Genomic DNA, 23566 nt, shown 5'->3' with positions numbered 1-23566 from the left:
AGTTGTGCCCCACATGGTTCCAGTTGCTCTCTTTCACCCTCGCTTTAGTTCCAGTCATTCCCAGTCTCTCCCAGTGTACCCCAGTTCCCTCCAGCATATTCCCAGTCACTCCCAGTTCCTTCCAGCATGGTCCCATTTGCTCACAACCACTCCCAGTCAGTCTCAGCGCAGTCGCACTCACTGCCAGTATGATCTCAGTCACCTCCAACATGATCCCAGTTATCCCAGTTCATTGCAGTATAAGCCCAGTTGCTTCCAATCGCCCCCAGCATGCACCCAGTCACTCCCAGTTCCTCCCAGTTGCTCCTAGCATGATCCCAGTTGCTCCGAGCATGGTCCCAGTTGCTCCCAGCTGCTCCCAGTCACCCTCAGCATGATCCCAGTCACTCCCAGTGTATCCTATTTACCCCCAACATGGTCTCCATTGCCCCCCACAGGATTCTACTCACTCCCAGTATGATCCCAGTCTCTCTCAGTGTGATTGCAGTCTCCCCCAGCATGGGTCTAGCTGCTCCCACTATGATCCCAGTATGATCCCAGTACAAACCAGTCACTGCCAGTGGTGCCACTGCTGGCATCCCCCAGCCTTCTCTGCGTTCCCCCTCGCGGCTCTCCAGGCTCTCGAGAGGAGCCCCAAGGGCTGCAAGTCCCCAGCCAGGGTCCCCAGCAAGGCCCAGTTTGGATCTGCAGCCCCCAATGTTCCCAGTTTCCCTCTCCTTTTCCCCGGGCTGGGTTCCCCCGCCCCCAGCGGGTGGGAGCAGCCGAGAGCCCCGCGCTGCCCATCCCGACCTGTCCCGGCTCCATCCCCGCTGCTCCCGCGGGCTGCGAGGGGCTCGGGAACGGGGCAGGAGGAGGACGAGGAGGAGGGAGGGAGGCGGGGGAGGTGGGATTAGGACGGGGCGGCAGGAGGAAGAGGAGCAGGAGGAGGGAGGAAGAGGCGGAGCGGCAGCGGGAAGCTGGAAGAGAGGAGGAGAGGCGGAATCACGCGGCTCCAGCGCTCGCTGAACTCGCAGCCCCCCGGGACCATCGCCCCCCATCCCGGAGGTGCCGCTCGAGGGGACATCGGGGGTCCCCGGGAGGTGTTTTTGGGGGTGCCGGTGGCGGTGGCGGCAGAGCCCCGGCGGGGGCGGGGGGATGCGGGTCCCCCCGCGGTGGGGGTTGGGCTTCCCGGGCCGGGCCCTCCGAGCTCTGCCGGGGCCCCGTGGGGAGCGCGCGGGGCCGGCGGGGGCGGGGGGACACCGGTTTTGGGGAGCCCCGGGAGCCCCGGCTTCCGTAAGCGGGACCCCAGAGAGAGGAGAGCCCCAGGAGCCCAAAGCGGGGAGCCCGAGAGGGGGGAGCCCTGGGATTGGCGGGACCCCGGCGGGGGGGTCTGGGGGCTGCAGGGGCGGCATGGCCGGGAAAGGGGCTCCGGGGTCCCGGGGCCCGGAGGTGGCTGCTCCCAGTAGGAGCCCAGTCAGTCCCAGTATGATCGTGGTCACTTCCCCTCCCTCCCTGCATGATCCCAGTTGCTCCCAGTAGGAGCCCAGTCACTTCCAGTCATTCCCTACTGTGATACCATTTTCCCCCAGCACGCTCGCAGTTGCTCCCAGTTCCTCCTCCAGCTTTTGTCCAGTGTGTTCCCAGTTCTCCCAGCATAGTCCTATTCATTCCCAGTATGAAGGTAGTCTTTCTCAGCAAGGCCCCAGTCAGTTCCACTTGCCCCCATGTTGCCTCAAGCTTGGTCCCAGTTCCCCCCAGCACATTCCCAGTTGCTCCCAGTGTGGTTGCAGTCCCCACCCAAATGGTCTCAGGCACTCCCAGTATATCCCAGTTATTCTGAACATTCTTGTAGTCATTCCCAGGCACTCCCAGTTACCTCAGCATGGTTCAGTTGCCCCCAGTATCATCCCAGTCACTCCCAGTACATCCCAGTTGTCACCAGCATGCACCCTGGTGGCGTTTCTGTTGTCTGGTGTCGTGTCACGAGCTTCCCCAAAGCGCCTCCAAGAAAGCCTCTCAGTGCAGCCGGCACATTGCACACAGCCACGGATCGCCAGCGAAACAGTCCGGGGATGAAGGAGCAAGAAGAGTTTTCGCAGAAGGGTTTGCAGGAGAGCTTTAATGCATCCGCACTCGTGCAAGGTCTCAGAGAAGTCCCGGGGCAGAGCAATGGGGGGCCCAGGGTAAAGGAACTCATTGGGGAAACTCTGAGGGGGTATCAGGTAACCAGGGCTGTGGCGGCCAAGGGAGCCAAGGAGGGGAGCAGAACTGGGGTGCCTGAAGAGAACAGAACAAAGCATTCTGGGGAAGTTTTTCAGTCCCCATGAGCTGGAAAGGGACCGAGGACTTATCCCACCATAGGACTCCTTTGGTTCCTTGTCCAGCAGGCCCACCGGCCTCCACACACCCTGCCATTCCCAGTTGCTCCCAGTTCCTCCCAGTGTGTGCACAGGTGGCTCCCAGCATGGGCCTGGCAGCTCCCAGTAACCCCCAGCCAGGGTCCAATCACACCCACTATAAACCCAGTGTGATTGTAGCCACTCCCAGTATGATGCCAGTCACTCCCAGTCACTCCCAGTATGGTGCCAGTGGCCCCCAGTGTGATCCCAGTCACTCCCTGTCAATGCCAGTGTGACCCCAAGAGCCTCCAGTATGATCCCTTTTTAGGGTTAGGGTTGGGCTAGGGTTAGGGTTAGGGTTTGGGGTTAGGGGTTAGGGTTAGGGTTACAGACATTCCCAGTATATCCCAGTTGCCCTCAGCATGCTCCTAGTCATTCCCAGTCATTCCCAGTGTCCCCAGAAATGTTCTAGTTACCTCAGAATGATCCCAGTCTTTCCCAGTTTCTCCCACTTACCTCCAGGACAATCCCAGTTTCTGTCAGTGTCCCAAAGTGTGGTCCCAGCTGCTCCCAGTATGATCCCAGTTGCCCCAGTTGTGGTCTCAGTCCCCTCAGTGTGGTTCCAGTACCTTCCAGTTGTTCTCAGTTGCTCCCAATGTGTCCCCATTTTCCTCCCAACATGGGCCCAGTAGCTCCCAGTAACTCCCAGTCAGGTTCCATTCACACTCACTGTAATCCCAGTGGCTCCCAGGATGATCCAATAGGACCCGGAGTCACTCCCAGTATGGTTCCAGTCACTTCCAGGATGATCCCAGTCACTCCGAGTGTGGTCCCAGTCACTCCCAGATACTCCCAGTATTATTCCAGTCACACCCAAAGTGACTCCCTGTCACTCCCAGTCTGGGCCCAGTTGCTCCAAGTCTCTTCCAGTATGGTTCCAGTCATGGCCAGCACCTTTCCAGTCAGTCCCAGTCTGATTCCAGTAGGATCCCAGGCACTCTCAGATACTGCCAGTACTATTGCAGCCACTCCCAGTATGATCCCAGTCAGTTCCAGTAGGATGCCAGTATGACCCCAGCATGGGCACAGCTGCTCCCATTATCATCCAGTGTGGTTCCAGTTGCTCCCATTTACCCCCACTGTGGTTTCAATCTTTCCCAGTGCATCCCAGTTGCTCCCAGCATGTTCCCAGTCACTCCTTGATGCCCTGAGCTGCTTCCAGTGTGATCCCAGTGTCTCACAGCCACTCCCAGTCACCCTCCGTGCAGTCCCAGTTTCTCCAAGTAGGGTCCAGTATGATCCCAGTCTCCCTCAGCATGGGCCCAGCTTCTCCCACCGTGATCCCATTTGGATGCCAGTTGCCCCCAGCATGGTTCCAGTTGCTCTCTGTTCCTTCCAGTGTGATCCCAGTAGAACGTGATTCAGTATAGTCCCAGTCACACCCCATATGACCCAAGTCCTTCCCAGCATGGTCCCAGTGATGCCCAGTTGCCCTCAGCATGGTTCCAGTTGCTCTCTGTTCCTTCCAGTGTGATCCCAGTAGAACGTGATTCAGTATAGTCCCAGTCACACCCCATATGACCCAAGTCCTTCCCAGCATGGTCCCAGTCATGCCCAGTTGCCCTCAGTGTAGCCCCATTTCTCCCCACCATGGTCCGAATTGTTCCCATTGTGGTTCCAGTCGTTCCCAGTATGGTTGACAGATGCTCCCAGTATATCCCAGCTGCCCTCAGCATGCTCCTAGTCATTCCCAGTCACTCCCAGTGGCCCCAGTAAGGTTCCAGTTATCCCAGTACAAACCAGTCAGTGCCAGTGGTGCCACTGCTGGCATCCCCCAGCCCTCTCTGCGTTCCCCCTTGCGGCTCTCCAGGCTCCCGAGAGGAGCCCCAAGGGCTGCAAGTCCCCACGCAGGGTCCCCAGCAAGGCCCAGTTTGGATCTGCAGCCCCCAGTGTTCCCAGTTTCCCTCTCCTTTTCCCTGGGCCGAGTTCCCCCGCCCCCAGCGGGTGGGAGCAGCCGAGAGCCCCGCGCTGCCCATCCCGACCTGTCCCGGCTCCATCCCCGCTGCTCCCGCGGGCTGCGAGGGGCTCGGGAACGGGGCAGGAGGACGAGGAGGAGGGATGGGAGAGGACCCTCAACAGCCTGGAGAGGGGCAGGGGAGACTCCTTGGAGCCCATCACCCCCAGCATTCCTAAGTGGGGAGATGGAAGAGGGGGGAGCTTTTTGGATTCCTGGGACTCCCAGCAGCCTGGGGAGGGCGGGGACCACGTAGAGAGGGGGACCCCCAATACAAGCGTGACCCCCAGCAGCTGGGACAGGGGGGCACCCTGAACACCAAAGGGGAGGGACCAGAGACAGGGAACTCCTGGGAGGCTTTTCCTGAGCGGGTTTTTATGGACACACGATGCCTGGTGGCTTCTAGAGATGGACTTGGGCAGAGGGACCTTCAAACGCAACGTGCTCATCTCTTGTTTTGCCCCAGACCAGGATTTCCCATTCCCAAACCTTGGCCAGATGTAGGAGGAGGCTGCGAGGAAGAGGAAGATGCCCCGGGACCCCCAGGCAGGTGAGGAGGAAGTCACTGCCCCTTTTCCCTCTCTCCTGCTCCATCTCCCAGCCCAGCATCGCCCCCGGCTGCAGGACAACCCCGCTGCCGACGCCGTCCTGCCGGGGACGGACTGGGGGGATCTCCTTGCCCTTCCCTGTGGCACGGAGGCAAATCCCATCCTCTCCTTGTCCTTCCTCCCCAGACAAGGAGCTGAGGACGGAGCCCAGGGAGGACAAATCCCCGCAGCAGAACCTGGTGGAAGAGGCCGTTTCGAGCGGCTCCACGGTGCAGGAATCCAACGGGGAGGAAAAAGCACGGAGACCCCACAGGAGGAGGGGCTGCAAACGCAGCCCAGGGTGCTCTGAGGAGGACAGACCAACCCTGTGCCGGGAAGGCGGCCGGAGATTGAGCCGGAGCTCAGACCTGGTGGTCCATGAGCGGCTTCACAGTGGGGAGAAGCCCTACAAGTGTGGGGAATGCTGGAAGAGCTTCAGCCGGAGCTCCCACCTGATCCGCCACCAGAGGGTCCACACTGGGGAACGGCCCTATGAGTGTGGGGAATGCCGGAAGAGCTTCAGCACGAGCTCCCACTTGATCCGCCACCAGAGGGTCCACACTGGAGAACGGCCCTACGTGTGTGGGGAATGTGGGAAGAGCTTCAGCCAGAGCTCCAGCCTCATCTGCCACCAGATGATCCACACTGGGGAACGGCCCTATGAGTGTGGGGAGTGTGGGAAGAGCTTCAGAGACATCTCCATCCTGCTCCGCCACCAGAGGATCCACACTGGGGAACGGCCCTATGAGTGTGGGGAATGTGGGAAGAGCTTCAGAGACATCTTCACCCTGCTCTGCCACCAGAGGATCCACACTGGGGAACGGCCCTATGAGTGTGGGGAATGTGGGAAGAGCTTCAGCCAGAGCTCCACCCTGCTCCGCCACCAGAGGATCCATACTGGGGAACGGCCCTATGAGTGTGGGGAATGTGGGAAGAGCTTCAGCCAGAGCTCTGTCCTGCTCCGCCACCAGAGGATCCACACACGAGAGAGGCCCTACAAGTGTGATGAATGCCAGAAGAGCTTCAGCACGAGCTCCACCCTCCTCCAACACCAGATGATCCACACGGGGGAACGGCCCTATGAGTGTGGGGAATGTGGGAAGAGCTTCAGCACAAGCTCCAGCCTGATCGTCCACCAGCGCATCCACACGGGAGAGAGGCCCTATGAGTGTTCCGAGTGTGGGAAGAGGTTTCACACCAGCTCCGATCTCCTCCGGCACCAGCGGATTCACACAGAGGAGAGGCCCTTCCGCTGCCCCGACTGCAGGAAGGGCTTCAGGCACAATTCCACCCTTGTCAGGCACCGGCACATCCACGCCAGGGAGAGACCCTACGAGTGTCCCCAGTATGGGAAGAGCTTCTCCAGCAGCTCGCAGTTGACCAGACACCAACGGAGGCACCGGTAAGGGAAGCCCTGTGAGTGCCCTGACTGCAGGAAGAGCTTCATCCTCTACTCCAACTTCATCCCCCAGCGGAGGACCCACGTTTGGCAGAGCCCTGGTGACCCACATTCCCCGTGATCCAGTTTGGGAAGAGCCCTGGCTGGTGCTCTCCACGTCCTCCTGGATCCCCGTAGGCACCTGGGTGAACGCAGGGGCTGGAACATCCATCGGGACTCTGATTGAAATCGGAAATTCATTGGGAAGAGCTGATTTGTTGAGTTTATGGCCCAAAAATTCTCACCTGCTCTGTCCAATTGTTTCTTCTGGTGGCATCCAGCAATCCTGGATGATCTTGGAGGTCTTTTGCAACCTAAATAGTTTCCTCCTTCATCCTGTCAAAACAACCAAAATTGGGGTAGAAATAAAGGAATTCAACAAAGATATCTAAAGCAGCACCATTTTCCCGGGATTTGGGGGTGAATTTGGGGTTGGTTCAGGGGAATATTCAGGAGGATTTGGGTGTTGTGAGGCCATGGGCTGGGCAGATGGGGCCACAATCTCGTAGTTGTGCTGGCAGAACGTGTCCACCTGAGCCCGTCTGTTCTCCAGGGCTTGTGGGTGTCTGTCCCAGTCCCTGGCCTGGGTCTCCCCGTTTGGGGTGTGCCCCCCAAAGTGCCCAAATCGCTGCTGAAGTGCCTGAGCTGCTCCTGGCTGGGGATGTTCCTGTCCACCAAGCTCTCCTGGTCAGTGCCGTGGGGGGCTGGGAGGGGATTGAGGGGCTCGTGGGGGGATTGGGAGGGGCTTTTGTCACTCTTGATGGGCATTTGTGGTGCTTGGAGGGGGCTTTTGGGGTGGTTGTTAAGGGAGTTTTGGGGATCTTGCCTTGGCTGTGTGTCTTGGAGAGAATTTGGGTGGTTCTTGGGGTCATTTATGTTGCAGGGAATGATTGGAGGGGTTCCTGGCACAGAGCTGTGGGGTGGTTGGAGGAGTCTGGGAGTGGCTGTGGGGCTGGGAGGGGGTTTTGGGGCACTTGTGATCCCCCAGAGCCCCAAAACTGCCACCAGACCCTGCCCCCCAAGATGCTGCTGGGGTTTTGGGGGCTCCACGTTGGGGTTCATCCTCCTGGCGCTGCGGGAGAAGGTGAGGGGTGTCCCCAGGGGCCGTGCGTGTCCCCCCCAGAGCGTGTGCGACCCCCCCATCCTGGTGTCACCCCCTTTTCCCTCCCCACAGGGCTCCTGCCCCAGCCCCTGCTGCTGCCGGAAGGGAATTTGGGGAGGGGGCAGAGGGGGTGCGCAGCCCCCGCCGGGGGATGACCCGAGCCCAGCGCCCTTTGGACAGCAGCGAGCTGGGCTTGGGGCCACAGGAGGAAGAGGCCGATGGGAAGCAGATCCTGCAGGGGGACAGGGCTTGGGCTCAGGGCAAGGTCCTGCCCTGCACACCTGGCTCAGGTGTGAGCCTGCCCCGGGCCTCCCTGCCCGTGCCGGGGCTGTGCTGGAATTCTCTGCTGCTGCTGGGCCACTCGGGGGGTCTGGCCCAGCAGGAAAGGTGACCCTGAGCCAGGAGCTTTCCTTGGCCACAGCAAAGCCTCGGCACGGAAAGACCTTCCCAGTGCTGTGCCCTGGGCCGGGAGGGATTGTGCCACCAGAGCTGTCCCTCCATTTCTTCTGCCAGGCAGCTCTAGGACATGGAAAGTGGAGAAGCCAGAGCTGACTCTCAGCTTTCCGCAGTCCTCCAGAGGAATCCTGTGTGGGAAGCACCCTGGGAACAGGGTTTCTGTGCCAGGGCAGAGGAATTCAGAGCCCTTTCCTCCCCCGTCGGCCCAGGCTCTGGCCCTGGTCATTTGCAATGGCCCTGCAGCTGCCAGAGGGGCCTTTTTGGCTCAGCTGAGAGCAGTCCTGCTGCAAGGCTGTCCTCGAGCTGCTTGGGCTGCAGATGTGCCCAGGGAATGCTCATTGCTTGCAGTCTCAGGCGCTGTGGGTGTGCAGGTGTAAGTACTGCAGGAGGGAACAGCTCTGCTGGGGGCAGTTCTCTTTTTCTTGGTGTGTTTTTTATGTTGAATGAACGTTCCCTGCCAGCTCTGGGCAGAGCTCTGTACCTGTATGTGCCACTTGTCTGTGGCACTGTGGCTCAGGAGGTGGCCAAGGGGAGCTTGGCCGAGCTGTGGGCAGAGGAATGGCCATCAGGCCAGGCTGGGGGGTCAGCGGCCGGTCAGTTGCGTTGCGTGGCCGCGGCTCTGGAGGCTTGTGTGGGAGCGTGTGCAGGGCTGGAAGGCTGGGGCTGCCGCCGCTGTGTCCCAGAGCCGGGAAGGCCGGGGCTGGCCCGGCCCTGGCCCGGCCCCGCCAGCTCTGCCAGCTGCCGGCGGGGACACAAAGGGCAGCTCCGAGCTGCGGCCGCTGCGCTGCGGCTGCACAAACGCAGCGCCCGCAGAGCTCCAGGGCAAGGTGCTGGCCCTGGCTTGGGGCTGGGCCGCGGCCAGCGGCAGAAAATCAACTTGCAGCTTGGGCCCCGCAGCAGGGAGGAGCAGCAATTGCTGGCTGAGAGAGACTCTTGCCAAAGGCCTGCGGGGCCGGGCCCCAGGGAACGGCTTCCCGCTGCCCGAGGGCAGGCTGAGATGGGATGTGGGGCAGCAATGGTTCCCTGGCAGGGCGCGCGGGGCCTGGCACAGGCTGGCCCGAGAAGCTGCGGCTGCCCCCGCATCCCTGCAAGTGTCCCAGGCCGGCTCGGCCATTGAGGCTTCCTGCCCAGGAGGGCTGGGCTGGGCTGGGCTGGGGCTGCTGAGGGCGGGATGGGCTCTGGCTGAGCCAGCTGAAGGCTGGGCATGATGAGGCCGGGGGGACCCTGTTGCTGAGTGGGTTCTGGGATATCCCCCATTCCTGAAGGGATGTCAGAGTATGTCCCATTCCTGAGGCAGTTTTGGGGTCCCCCCAATGCTTCGGGAGGGGTTCTGAGAGGGGGGCTCTGGTACTTGGAAGTGGGACCTATTGGCAGGGAGGCGGGGAGCCCATTTTGGGAAGGATGCTGCTGTTTCTGGCAATGTTTAGAGGTTCTGAATGGCCTGAGGGGCCCTGGCTCTGATTCTGGGACTTGAGGTGAGCCCATGGGCACAGCAAGGCCTGAGGAGAGGTTCCAACCTCCGATTTTGGATGGAGGGATTGAGTGGTTGCCTCCAATAAACTCAATGCCAGCCCCAATGTGTCGATGGCAGCCCCAAATGGCTCGATCTGTCAGCCCCAAGCCCCGTGTGTGGGGAGTCAGGAACCACAGAAGGGGAATTGGTGTCCAGGAGGGGTGGGATGGGATGGGATGGGATGGGATGGGATGGGATGGGGATGGCGTTGTGGGGGTGGGATGAAGTTTGAGAGGGATGGGGTGGTTTGGGCACTTGGCGTGTGTCACTCCAGGGAGGGAAAGCAGGAGCCGCTTTTCGGGAGGCTCCTGCTGGTTTTTGACAATTCTGGGACCTCTAAGTGTCTTCTGGGAGGTTTCAGGGAATTTGGGGAAGGTGATGTAAAGCCCCCTGCAATTTGGGGGGCTGAGGTGAAGTGCCCCACATCTTGGAGGGTGAGAGGACCCCAGTTGGGAGGGGATCCTGCTGCTTTGCACCCCTTCAATGGGGTGAGAAGTGGCTTGAGAAGCTCGAAAGAAAGAAAGAAAAACAGCAGAAAGCAACAAGGAAAGGCAGAAGAAAAGAAAAGTACAATAGAAGTAAGAAAAAAAGAGCGAAAAAAGCAAGCCAGCGACAAGAAACAGAAAAGAAAAGAAAAAAAAGAAAGAAAACAAAGAATGAAAAAAGATTGAAAAGAAAAAGAAAAAAATGAAAGAAAAAAGAAAGGAAGGAATGGAAAGACAAAAATCAACAAGAAAATGAGAAAGAAGAAGGAAAAGGAAACAAAAAGAAAGAAAGGATGAAAGTTTGTTCTTAATAAATATGAAAGAAAGAAAATTGATTGAAGAGGGAAAGGGAGAAAGAGAGAAAGCAGCAATAAAAGTAAAGAGAAAAGGAAATAGAGAATGAAAAACATAAGCAGAAAACAAGGCAGGAAGGCAGGGAGGGAGGAAGGAAGGAAGGAAGGAATTCGGAAGGAAGGAAGGAATTCGGAAGGAAGGAATAAGGAAGGAAGGAATTCGGAAGGAAGGAATTCGGAAGGAATTCGGAAGGAAGGAAGGATTTTGGAAGGAAGGAAGGAATTCGGAAGGAATTCGGAAGGAAGGAAGGAAAGGAAGGAAGGAAAGGAAGGAAGGAAGGAAGGAGGGAAGGAAGGAAGGAAGGAAGGAAGGAAGGAAGGAAGGAAGGAGGGAAGGAAGGAAGGAGGGAAGGAAGGAAGGAAGGAAGGAAGGAAGGAAGGAAGGAAGGAAGGAAGGAAGGAAGGAAGGAAGGAAGGAAGGAAGGAATTCGGAAGGAAGGAAGGAATTCGGAAGGAAGGAAGGAAGGAATTCGGAAGGAAGGAAGGAAGGAATTCGGAAGGAATTCGGAAGGAATTCGGAAGGAAGGAAGGAAGGAAGGAAGGACGGAATTCGGAAGGAAGGAATTCGGAAGGAAGGAAGGAATTCGGAAGGAATTCGGAAGGAAGGAATTCGGAAGGAATTCGGAAGGAATTCGCAAGGAAGGAATTCGGAAGGAAGGAATTCGGAAGGAAGGAAGGAAGGAATTCGGAAGGAAGGAATTCGGAAGGAAGGAAGGAATTCGGAAGGAATTCGGAAGGAAGGAATTCGGAAGGAATTCGGAAGGAATTCGCAAGGAAGGAATTCGGAAGGAAGGAATTCGGAAGGAAGGAAGGAAGGAATTCGGAAGGAAGGAATTCGGAAGGAAGGAAGGAAGGAAGGAAGGAAGGAAGGAAGGAAGGAAGGAATTTGGAAGGAATTCGGAAGGAATTCGGAAGGAAGGAAGGAATTCGGAAGGAATTCGGAAGGAAGGAATTCAGAAGGAAGGAATTCGGAATTCGGAAGGAAGGAAGGAATTCGGAAGGAAGGAATTTGGAAGGAAGGAATTCCGAAGGAATTCGGAAGGAATTCGGAAGGAAGGAATTCGGAAGGAATTCGGAAGGAATTCGGAAGGAAGGAAGGAAGGAAGGAATTCGGAAGGAAGGAAGGAAGGAATTCGGAAGGAAGGAAGGAAGGAAGGAAGGAAGGAAGGAAGGAAGGAAGGAAGGAAGGAAGGAGATAATCCTTAATAATGTGAAACCAACAAGAAAATACAAAGTAAAAAAAAAAAAAAAAAAGGAAATAAGAAAGAAGGAAAGAAAGAAGACAGAAAACAACAGGAAATGAAAAAACCAAATAATTAAAGAGAAAAGAAGAATAGAGGAAAGAAAGAAAAGAAAGAAAAAAAAGAAAAGAAAGAAAAGAAAGGAAGAAAGAAAGAGAAAGAAAGAAGGAGACAGAAAGCCAGAGCAAGAGAGAGAAGGAAGGAAAGGGAAGAAAAGCAAGAAGAGAAAAGAGGAAGGGAGGGAGGGAGGGAGGGAGGGAGGGTGTCCTCAAGGATGAGAAGCTCTTCCTCAGCCTGGGCACCTTCTTCAAAGACACGCTCCACGCCCCATGTGCAGGTGAGTGCACAGCCAGGGGGATGCTCCCAGAGCTGGGCATGGCACGGCCTGGCCGGGCACCAAAGGTTCCCCCTTTGCTGGGGCGGCTGCAGCCAATTCTTCAGTGGCTGCCAAGCTGCTTTTGGGCTCTGGGCAGCTGCTGAGGAGGTGGATGTGCCATGGCTGGCTGCAGGCTGGGCACATGTCCTGCCCTCCTGCTCTGCTCCCAAAGGCAGCAATGCTGGGCAGCTTTGGGCCCAGCTCTGAGCGCGGCCAGCACGGCCTGGGCACTGCGGGCGGCTGGGACAAGGGGACAGGAGGCTTCAGCTGACGGGCGGCTTCTGGTTTCTCTCCTTGCAGCCGGGCTCTGCCAATGCTGAGGCTGCTCCGGGCTCTGCCAGGGCTCTGCTGGGGCTCAGCCCCGGGCACGGCTGGGCCCGCTCTCCCCTCACAGGGCTCTGACAGCTTTGCATCAGACCAGCCCCTTGCGAGCACAGTGACGGAGCTTTCTGCTTTTGCAGGTGAGTGAGACTCTGGTGCAGGCCAAGAGATTGCACTCAGGGACACACATGCCACTGGCAAGAACCCAAACTCTCCACAGTGCCAGCGGAACGCCTGGATCTGCACAGGATGTTCTGTCTGTCCCACTCTTCCTTCCGTTTGGGCTGGAATTGTGCCATTGCACTTTCTTCCTCCTCTAGAAGTGCCACGAGTGGGCCAAAGCTGGCGAGTGGGCCATGTTCCTGAGGCAGTGCAGCCTGGAGCTGATGGATGAAGAATTGCCCTTCTCCACTGCCAAACCAGAGCAAAAAGCCTGAAGTGGGACTTTGTGTCTTTAAGAAAGCCCTGACAATTTCCGAGGGAATGTGCAGCTCATTGGCAGGGTGAGAAGGAAGGAAGGGCATCTTCTCAGGGAGTTGGGGTGGGACAGAGTTTAGATTGCCAGTCCTGCTCGGAGCTGGCAGGGCACAGAGCCGTCCTCAAGCCCAGCCGTGCCCCACAGCAGTGTCTCAGGGCTGCTGTGCCAGGTTACGGTGTCATTCAGAGGCGCTCTGCAGCCCTCAGCTGTCCTCACTGCCGTGTTCCCATTGCCTTTTCCTCGGCCCTCTACCACGATGGGCTCTGTGAATTTTTTCCCAGCTCTGTGTCCAGAGCAGCTGTCCAAGAGCTGAAGGGAGCAGCGTTTAGAAGCAGTTCCAAGATTTCTAGGCAGGAAGGGGAGCTGGTGGCCATCCTTGGAACTCATCGTGTTCATCAGGAGGGAGTGCTGGTTCTTTGGGAATTACGGAACAATGGGAACACAAGAGTTGGAAAAATCCCAGTTTTCTGTGGATCTGTGCAAAGATGGGAGCAGCAGAAACACTTTGTGTCTGCTTTTGGGGACACAAGGTCCAAGGAGCTGCGGTGGCAGAGGGGGACCTGGGCTGGTGGCCGCTCAGGTCCTGTTTCAGGACATCCTGCAGTGGCACAGGACGGAGCTCCAAGCACCCACAGCCACACTGCTGCAGTCTCTGGGGTGCTGCACATCCTCCAGGAAAAGCTGCTGTCACACAATGCACTGGGATTGATAATCTCTATTTGCAGTGCTTTAGGCCCGTGTTTCAAACTGCAATAGTTTTACACTCAAGACACAAGTCATGCCCAATCCATATTTCAATTTCCTGTTGCTTCAGCCACAATTTAAATTAGCAGTATTGGAAACAAACCCCAAAATCTTTAAAAAAGGCTGAAGAGCTCAGTTAGGTGGATCCACACCATCAGCACATTCACAAAGTAAATACCTGAGTTCTGTCAGAAAAATTAATCCACAAACACCAGAGGTTTATGTCCAAAAAGGAGACAGAGGAGTCCTGTTACTTTATTCGAATAAAGGGAGAGGCCATGGGGCATTTCCCCTGGGGTCTCTCAGATTTTTGGAGGGCACAGCCTCCTTTTTGTCCTAATTTCCCGGCCGCATTTCCCTCTCTGTTCCCCCATTGGCTGAGGTACTTGAGAGGTGCAGACTTCCAAAAATGCCTGATACCCAAGACTCCCTTCTAATGTATAACCCCACCCCCCTGTATTTTAATTCTTATGGAATTTAATGGTTCTTCCCATTGTTTCTTTCATTTCTCAATATCCAATTTCTTTTATCAGCAGACCTACAGTTTATTTGTAAGGACAAATCTCTTTCCTTCCAGTCATCAATCAGTGGAATCCTTCCCTTTGTTTCTTTTATCTCTCAGTACTCGTTTTATCTTCCAGCGGGCCCACAGCTTGTTTGTAAGGACAAGTCCCTCATCCCTTTCAGTAGAAACGAGATGAAGGTAAATTGTAACTTCGAAATAGTTGTAATATGTTACGAAATGTATTAATAATGACGTGGTCTTTTGAGTTGAGAAACTACAGAGGCAGGAACCAGGACACCTTAAAGAAACAGAGAAGATAAACCGCACATCCCAGGAAGATTGTTATCTCCTCAAAGCTCACACCTCCCAAGGAAAGTGTCAGCTACAAATTAGGCTGGAGGCTGGGGAGGCACCGGAGAGAGGGGCCCGTCTTCAATTCTGAAGCGATGCCGAGGACAGAAGCGGCGTCGTGCTGGGGGAAGGGGGCAGGGACCGGAGAGGGGGGAAAGGTGAGTGAAGTGTAAATTACTTTCTGGGCTTAATGAATATGTAACAGTTTAGGAGAGTACTTAAGTGCACAGTAAAATGAATGGAGTGCGCCTCTGGCAATATTGCCGAGCGCCCCAGCGCTCTGACACGCCTTTGTTCTTCTACTTATAAATGTTCAATAATATATTGCTAAAAATTTTAGCTCTTGAATTCATTTTCCTGAAGGGGAAGAGGGGACCTGCAAGGAGCTGCAGGAGAAACACCCTGAGCCTCAAAGGCCGTCAGGGCCTGCATCTCTGCTGGGGAAAGTTCTTCCTGTCCGGGAAGAGATCCCGGGATGAGGCAAAAGCCAAGTTCATGGCTGGTGACAAGATTGCCGTGCAGGGAGAGCAGAGGAGGGACTGCGGGCGGAGGCTGGGAGCCCGGGAAGGAGGGAGGGGTGGGGAAGGTGTTTTGTAGGATTTCTTTTAGTTCTCCTTCTCCTGGTGGGATTGGTTTGGAAATAAATTCCATTAATTTCCCCAGCTCGGGTCTGTCGTGGCCCTGACAGTGAGCAGTGAGTGAGCTCTCCCTGCCCCGATCCCAGCCCTCGAGCCTTTCCTTCTGTGTTCTGTGTGCTGCAGCTGTGAGCAGAGTGCCAGAGCGGCTTTGGTGGCACCGGGCACCCGGCCGGGGCCAGCGCAGCCCAGCGATGCCCGCAGTTCATTCCCTCGGCTCCAGCGCTGAGCGGCCGCAGGGCGGGTCCGGCTGCGCGGGCAGGCGGCTCCAGAAGCACCAACTGCGCCCCACGGGACAGGAGGAGGAGGCAGGGGGTGCCGGGGGGAATGTCCTTCCTCCGAGCCGGCAGCGACACGAGGGAGAGACTGGAGAGACGGAACCGGGAGAGGAGGGACGAGGCTGGGGCTGTGGAAAGCTGCAGGGATGCAGGGACAGCCGGGAATTTTGTTCTCCAAATCTCCGGGCGGAAAGGAAGCGCTGTGAAATCCGTCATAGAAAAGAAAGGAGAAATAGCGATTGATGGAAACCGACTCCACCTGGGACTCAGTTTCTCCCTCTGCATTGCAAAAGCTGACAGACGCCGGGAGCGCCGAGGGACACCCGTCACCGGCGCCACGGCCCAAGGGATCGGAGCTGCGGCTGGCGGGGCTGGAAGCTCCGTCCAGCAGCTCCGCTGCCACCCCCGACCCTCGGGCTGGACCGTGGGGTCTGGGACACAGCCCCGTGCTGGGGGCAGAGCCGCTGCTGGGGCCATCGCTGTGTCCGGGGCATCCTTTGTGTCCCTCGTGCAGCTCCAGGCTCCCGAGGGCTCCCGGGGGGGTTTCTGTGGCTGTCCCTCCTCCCCAAATCTGTCGGCTTTGATGCCCAAGCGCGGCAGCCCCGTGCCCTGTGGCAGCAGCCGGTGCCGGGACACAGCCCCGGCAGCTGCGCTAATGCCCGGCTGTGCCCAGCAGGGACTGAGGGGAGGGGACTTCATAAGGATCCCCCCTCTGCGCCCCTCGCTGAGCACGAAAAGGTTCTTTAGTGCATGGCAGCGATTTTCCGGGGTTGTTGGGCTCTGCGGGGCCGAGGCGGCGGCAGCGGGAGCTGGAAAAGTGCGCGGGGCTCGAGCGCGGTGCCCGAGGGCTGAGCGGAGCTGCTCGGGAACAACCCCCGGAACGCCCCGGTGCCGCTTTTTAGTCGCTGCGCAGCGGCCACTCCCGGGGCGGTTCTTTCATAATTTTTTATTCGAATCTCTAGATTTTATTCCATTCATACCTCTCATCCCGCTCCCTCTGGTGCGGCTCTTTCACCGCCGGGCTCCTCGCCGGTCTCTCGGATGCCAGGAGGGGATCCAGGGGAATTCCCTGGAATTGCCCCGTCCCCTCCCCCCGCGCTCCCTCGGACAATTTGGCTTCTCCGCCTCCGGACCTTCGCCGCCGGGATCTGCCCGGCGACCGCTGACTGCCCCCGGCACCGGCAACCCCCTCCCCGCCCACGGCTCCTCCCGGGACCTTCTGGAAACAGCAGCGGAAAGAGTTCAAAAATTCATCATTATTTCGATTGATTTCGTTGGTTTCCGGGGAAGAACCGGTGGGAAACCCCCTCACCACAAACCTCCGGGGGGAGAACAACGGCGGGGGGTGGGGGGAAGGGAATAGAGAAAAACCACAATAAAATAGAAGGAAAAAAAAGAGTAAGAGAAAAAAAATCAAAGTAAAATAGTATACACAATAACATAACACATCGTACCTATGAAAAAAATAAGATGACGGCAGAGGTGATTCTGTTGGGACTTCGGATTTCTTCTCCAAGCTCCGAGCCAGGTCTGAGCCAGAAACCGGCGGGCTGGCAGAGACGTCGCTGCTGAGGGGCTGAATATTTGCAAGATTAAAGGATCAAGGAACACCTTGAGTTTGCAGCACTCCCAGCGCACGCGTTCGATTCGCTCATTTCAAGGTGAAAGCTCAGCTCCACTTGTGACTCTGCTTTGTAGCGATGAATGGAAACATTCAAGGAAATTCCCCTAGAAAGAGCCCGGGAAGGTTCGTGCTGGGAGAGCTCCCTCGGGGCAGCCCCGGCTCCTGCCCTGCTTGAGTCCCTCTCGAGCCCGCTGTGCTTTCCAGCTGCTTCGCTCCAGCTGCCCCAAATGCCCGTGAATTGCACGGAACTGGAACAGATCCGAGTCCTCGTGGCTCGGGCTAAGGGCAGGGAGAGCTCACTCAGGGATCGCCATGGCGGCCACAAGAGCCCCGCCGTGGGGAAATGAACTGGATTTGGGACGGAGCGGATCAGAACAGGAGAGTGAGGAGTAAAATAAACCCTGATACAGAACCTTCCCGCGACCTCTTTCTCCTTGCCGGACTTGCCTTTATCCGCGGCTCCTCCCTGCTGTGCCCAGCGGGGCAGGGAGAAGGGATGGGAGTCGCGGTCAGTTCGTGCCGCTGCTTCGCCCTCGGGGACAGGAATCCTTCCCTGCTCCGGCGCGGGGTCCCTCCCATGGGCTCAGTCCCTGCCCTGGCCAGCGGGGGGTCCCTCCCATGGGGTCAGTCCCTGCCCTGGCCAGCGGGGGTCCCTCCCCAGCCGTGCGGTCACTCCCCGGCCCGGCCCTGAGGCGCGGGGCAGTCGCGGGGCAGCCGCGCTCCGGCCCCGTCAGCGGCACCGCCGCTTCGTGCCGGGCAGGAGCGGCAGAAGGAGCCGGGCGGCGGCGGGGGCTGAATCCCGGCAGGAGGAGGAGGAAGAAGAGGAAGGGGCCGGGGCCGCCTGCGGTGTCCGATCCCCGGCAGCAGCGGCGAGGCCTCGGGCAGCGGCGGCGGGCGGGGCCCTTTGGAGCCGCCCCGAGGCCTTGGTGCCGCCGCGGGTCCCAGTCACTTCCACTTGCCCCAGCTGCCCCTAGCTTGGTCCCAGTTCCCCCCAGCACATTCCCAGTTGCTTCCAGTCCCCACCCAAATGGTCTCAGGCACTCCCAGTATATCCCAGTCATGCTGAACATTCTCGTAGTCATTCCCAGGCACTTCCAGTTGCCTCAGCATGGTTCACTTGCCCCCAGTATTATCCCAGTCACTCCCAGTACATCCCAGTTGTCACCAGCATGCACCCTGTCATTCCCAGGTGTTCTCAGCTCCTCCCAGCGTGTGCACAGGTGGCTCCCAGCATGGGCCTGGCAGCTCCCAGTAACCCCCAGTCAGGGTCCAATCACACCCACCATTATCCCAGTGTGATTGTAGCCACTCCCAGTATGATGCCAGTCACTCCCACTCACTCCCAGTATGATGCCAGTGGTCCCCAGTGTGATCCCAGCTGCTCCGTGTCAATGCCAGCATGACCCCAAGAGCCTCCAGTATCATCCCCAGGGCTCCCTGTCTCTCCCAGTATGATCCCAGTCACTCCCACCTCCTCCCAGTTGCTTTCAGCGTGATTCCAGTTGCTCACAGCCACTCCCAGTCAGTGCCAGTATGATTCCAGTCACCCTCAGTGTGATCCCAGTCTCACCCACCATGGATCCAGCTGCTCCCACTGTGGTCCCAGTATGAACCCAGTTGCCTCCAGAGTAGTTCCAGTTGTTCCCAGTTCCTCCCCATATGAATCCATTTGCCCCTAGGATAGTCCCAGTCCCTCCCAGTGTAGATCCCAGTTGCCCAGTTGCCCCCAGTGTAGATCCACTACATCGGGCCCAGCTGTTCCCAGTATGGTTCCAGTTCCCCCAGTATGGTTACAGAGACACTCCCAGTAGATCCCAGTTGCCCTCAGCATGCTCCTAGTCATTCCCAGTCACTTCCAGTGTCCCCAGTAAGGTTCTAGTTACCTCAGAATGATCCCAGTCTTTCCCAGTTTCTCCCACTTACCTCCAGGACAATCCCAGTTTCTGTCAGTGTCCCAAAGTGTGGTCCCAGCTGCTCCCAGTATGGTCCCAGTTATCCCAGTTGTGGTCTCAGTCCCCACAGCATGGTTCCAGTACCTTCCAGTGTATCCCAGTTGCTCCTAATGTGTCCCCGTTTTCCTCCCAACATGGGCCCAGTAGCTCCCAGTAACTCCCAGTCAGGTTCCATTCACACCCACTGTAATCCCAGTGGCTCTCAGGATGATCCAATAGGACCCGGAGTCACTCCCAGTATGGTTCCAGTCACTTCCAGGATGATCCCAGTCACTCCCAGTATCATGCCCGGTTCCCCAAACGTGATCCCACTTGCTCCCTCTCAATGCCAGTATGATCCCAGTAGCCTCCAGTATAATTCCAGTCACTTCCCACCACTTCCTGTATGATCCCAGTTGCTCCCAGTCACCTCCAGTATGGCCCCAGTCACTCCCAGATACTCCCAGTATTATTCCAGTCACACCCAAAGTGACTCCCTGTCACTCCCAGTCTGGGCCCAGTTGCTCCAAGTCTCTTCCAGTATGGTTCCAGTCATGGCCAGCACCTTTCCAGTCAGTCCCAGTCTGATTCCAGTAGGATCCCAGGCACTCTCAGATACTGCCAGTGCTATTGCAGTCACTCCCAGTATGATCCCAGTCAGTTCCAGTAGGATGCCAGTATGACCCCAGCATGGGCACAGCTGCTCCCATTATCATCCAGTGTGGTTCCAGTTGCTCCCATTTACCCCCACTGTGGTTTCAATCTTTCCCAGTGCATCCCAGTTGCTCCCAGCATGTTCCCAGTCACTCCCACTTGCCCTGAGCTGCTTCCAGTGTGATCCCAGTTGATCACAGCCACTCCCAGTCACCCTCCGTGCAGTCCCAGTTTCTCCAAGTAGGATCCAGTATGATCCCAGTCTCCCTCCGCATGGGCCCAGCTTCTCCCACCATGATCCCAGTTGGATGCCAGTTGCCCTCAGCATGGTTCCAGTTGCTCTCTGTTCCTTCCAGTGTGATCCCAGTAGAACGTGATTCAGTATAGTCCCAGTCACACCCCATATGACCCCAGTCCTTCCCGGCATGGTCCCAGTCATGCCCAGTTGCCCTCAGTGTAGCCCCATTTCTCCCCAGCATGGTCCCAAGTGTTCCCATTGTGGTTCCAGTCATTCCCAGTATGGTTGACAGACACTCCCAGTATATCCCAGCTGCCCTCAGCATGCTCCTAGTCATTCCCAGTCACTCCCAGTGGCCCCAGTAAGGTTCCAGTTATCCCAGTACAAACCAGTCAGTGCCAGTGGTGCCACTGCTGGCATCCCCCAGCCCTCTCTGCGTTCCCCCTTGCGGCTCTCCAGGCTCCCAAGAGGAGCCCCAAGGGCTGCAAGTCCCCAGCCAGGGTCCCCAGCAAGGCCCAGTTTGGATCTGCAGCCCCCAGTGTTCCCAGTTTCCCTCTCCTTTTCCCCGGGCCGGGTTCCCCCGCCCCCAGCGGGTGGGAGCAGCCGAGAGCCCCGCGCTGCCCATTCCGACCTGTCCCGGCTCCATCCCCGCTGCTCCCGCGGGCTGCGAGGGGCTCGGGAACGGGGCAGGAGGACGAGGAGGAGGGATGGGAGAGGACCCTCAACAGCCTGGAGAGGGGCAAGGGGGACTCCTTGGAGCCCATCACCCCCAGCATTCCTAAGTGGGGAGATGGAAGAGGGGGGAGCTTTTTGGATTCCTGGGACTCCCAGCAGCCTGGGGAGGGCGGGGACCAAGTAGAGAGGGGGACCCCCAATACAAGCGTGACCCCCAGCAGCTGGGACAGGGGGAGCCCCGAACACCAAAGGGGAGGGACCAGAGACAGGGAACTACTGGGAGGCTTTTCCTGAGCAGGTTTTTATGGACACACGATGCCTGGTGGCTTCTAGAGATGGACTTGGGCAGAGGGACCTTCAAACTCAGCATGCTCATCCCTTGTTTTGCCCCCAAACCAGGATTTCCCATTCCCAAACCTTGGCCAGATATAGGAGGAGGCTGCGAGGAAGAGGAAGATGCCCCGGGACACCTAGGCAGGTGAGGAGGAAGTCACGGCCCCTTTCCCCCTCTCTCCTGCTCCATCTCCCAGCCCAGCATCGCCCCCGGCTGCAGGACAACCCCGCTGCCGACACCGTCCTGCCAGGGACGGACTGGGGGGATCTCCTTGCCCTTCCCTGTGGCACGGAGGCAAATCCCATCCTCTCCTTGTCCTTCCTCCCCAGACAAGGAGCTGAGGACGGAGCCCAGGGAGGACAAATCCCCGCAGCAGAACCTGGTGGAAGAGGCCGTTTTGAGCGGCTCCATGGTGCAGGAATCCAACGGGGAGGAAAAAGCGCGGAGACCCCGCAGGAGGAGGGGCTGCAAACGCAGCCCAGGGAGCTGTGAGGAGGAAAGACCCACCCTGTGCCGGGAAGGCGGCCAGAGATCGAGCTGGAGTTCAGACCTGGTGGTCCATGAGTGGCTTCACAGTGGGGAGAAGCCCTACAAGTGTGGGGAATGCTGGAAGAGCTTCAGCCAGAGCTCCCACCTGATCCGCCACCAGAGGATCCACACTGGGGAACGGCCCTATGAGTGTGGGGAATGTGGGCATAGCTTCAGCCAGAGCTCCAGCCTGATCCGCCACCAGAGGATCCACACAGGAGAGAGGCCCTACGAGTGTTCCGAGTGTGGGAAGAGGTTTCACACCAGCTCCAGTCTCCTCCTGCACCAGCGGATTCACACAGAGGAGAGGCCCTTCCGCTGCCTCGACTGCAGGAAGGGCTTCAAACACAATTCCCACCTCGTCAGGCACCAGCGCATCCACACCGGGGAGAGGCCCTACGAGTGTCCCCAGTGTGGGAAGAGCTTCTCCAGGAGCTCTCGACCCAACACCAACGGAGGCACCGGTAAGGGAAGCCCTGTGAGTGCCCCGAGTGCAGGAAGAGCTTCATCCTCTACTCCAACTTCATCCCCAAGCGGAGGACCCACGTTTGGCAGAGCCCTGGTGACCCACATTCCCCGTGATCCAGTTTGGGAAGAGCCCTGGCTGGTGCTCTCCACGTCCTCCTGGATCCCCGTAGGCACCTGGGTGAACGCAGGGGCTGGAACATCCATCGGGACTCTGACTGAAATCGGAAATTCATTGGGAAGAGCTGATTTGTTGAGTTTACGGCCCAAAAATTCTCACCTGCTCTGTCCAGTTGTTTCTTCTGGTGGCATCCAGCAATCCTGGATGATCTTGGAGGTCTTTTGCAACCTAAATAGTTTCCTCCTTCATCCTGTCAAAACAACCAAAATTGGGGTAGAAATAAAGGAATTCAACAAAGATATCTAAAGCAGCACCATTTTCCCGGGATTTGGGGGTGAATTTGGGGTTGGTTCAGGGGAATATTCAGGAGGATTTGGGTGCTGTGAGGCCATGGGACGGGCAGACGGGGCCACGATCTCGTAGTTGTGCTGGCAGAACATGTCCACCTGAGCCCGTCTGTTCTCCAGGGCTTGTGGGTGTCTGTCCCAGTCCCTGGCCTGGGTCTCCCTGTTTGGGGTGTGCCCCCCAAAGTGCCCAAATCGCTGCTGAAGTGGCTGAGCTGCTCCTGGCTGGGGATGTTCCTGTCCACCAAGCTCTCCTGGTCAGTGCCATGGGGGGCTGGGAGGGGATTGAGGGGCTCGTGGGGGGATTGGGAGGGGCTTTTGTCACTCTTGATGGGCATTTGTGGTGCTTGGAGGGGGCTTTTGGGGAGGTCGTTGAGGGAGTTTTGGGGATCTTGCCTTGGCTGTGTGTCTTGGAGAGAATTTGGGTGGTTCTTGGGGTCATTTATGTTGCAGGGAATGGTTGGGGGGGTTCCTGGCACAGAGCTGTGGGGTGGTTTGAGGGGTCTGGGAGTGGCTGTGGGGCTGGGAGGGAGTTTTGGGGCGCTTGTGATCCCCCAGAGCCCCAAAACTGCCACCAGACCCTGCCCCCCAAGATGCTGCCGGGGTTTTGGGGGCTCCACGTTGGGGTTCATCCTCCTGGCACTGTGGGAGAAGGTGAGGGGTGTCCCCAGGGGCCGTGCGTGTCCCCCCCAGAGCGTGCGTGTCCCCCCATCCTGGTGTCACCCCCTTTTCCCTCCCCACAGGGCTCCTGCCCCAGCCCCTGCTGCTGCCGGAAGGGAATTTGGGGAGGGGGCAGAGGGGGTGCGCAGCCCCCGCCGGGGGATGACCTCGGCCCAGCGCCCTTTGGACAGCAGCGAGATGGGCTTGGGGCTGCAGGAGGAAGAGGCCGATGGGAAGCAGATCCTGCAGGGGGACAGGGCTTGGGCTCAGGGCAAGGTCCTGCCCTGCACACCTGGCTCAGGTGTGAGCCTGCCCCGGGAAGGGAGCGGGACATTCCCATCCCCAGGGATCAGGGCTGGGAGCAGCACTGGGAGCACGGACATGGAAATACTGGGAGCAACTGGGACCACACTGGGGGGGTGAATTATCCCCCCAGCACCTTTCCAGGCCGCCCTGTGACCTGAGAAATGCTCGCTGGGCCTCGGCCTTGGCCAAGAGCCCCCGGGCTCAGCTGCTCTGAGCTCAGGCGCTGCCGGCTCCCGCAGCACGCCCAGGGCCTCCCTGCCCGTGCCGGGGCTGTGCTGGAATTCTCTGCTGCTGCTGGGCCACTCGGGGGGTCTGGCCCAGCAGGAAAGGTGACCCTGAGCCAGGAGCTTTCCTTGGCCGCAGCAAAGCCTCGTCACGGAAAGACCTTCCCAGTGCTGTGCCCTGGGCCGGGAGGGGTTGTGCCACCAGAGCTGTCCCTCCATTTCTACTGCCAGGCAGCTCTAGGACATGGAAAGTGGAGAAGCCAGAGC

The 23566-nt window shown here is 58.1% G+C and overlaps 2 protein-coding genes, 2 long non-coding RNA genes and 1 pseudogene across 4 annotated transcripts in view; 3 read left to right on the top strand and 2 right to left on the bottom strand.

Moving 5' to 3' along the window:
• The window catches only part of LOC116439032 (zinc finger protein 239-like), a 264648-nt gene that overhangs the window by 51802 nt on the left and 189280 nt on the right, over window positions 1-23566 (top strand). The window lies entirely within an intron of this gene.
• The window catches only part of LOC116439026 (zinc finger protein OZF-like), a 365981-nt gene that overhangs the window by 277425 nt on the left and 64990 nt on the right, over window positions 1-23566 (bottom strand). The gene's annotated exons all lie outside the window — the stretch shown is intronic.
• LOC116439042 lies at window positions 1566-22064 on the top strand (annotated as a pseudogene).
• LOC116439050 lies at window positions 11764-14425 on the top strand. Its single transcript, XR_004238019.1, has 3 exons — window positions 11764-11844; window positions 12184-12344; window positions 12525-14425. It is a non-coding gene; the product is annotated as an uncharacterized LOC116439050 (long non-coding RNA).
• Window positions 16432-20444, bottom strand: LOC116439054. Its single transcript, XR_004238023.1, has 2 exons — window positions 20274-20444; window positions 16432-16923 (listed from the first exon to the last, which is right to left on the bottom strand). It is a non-coding gene; the product is annotated as an uncharacterized LOC116439054 (long non-coding RNA).

The sequence above is a fragment of the Corvus moneduloides genome, unplaced genomic scaffold (genome assembly GCF_009650955.1).
Source record: "Corvus moneduloides isolate bCorMon1 unplaced genomic scaffold, bCorMon1.pri scaffold_89_arrow_ctg1, whole genome shotgun sequence".
Taxonomy (NCBI): domain Eukaryota; kingdom Metazoa; phylum Chordata; class Aves; order Passeriformes; family Corvidae; genus Corvus; species Corvus moneduloides.
Note: the sequence above shows the minus strand (reverse complement) of the source record. Positions and strands in the feature narration are given on the sequence as shown.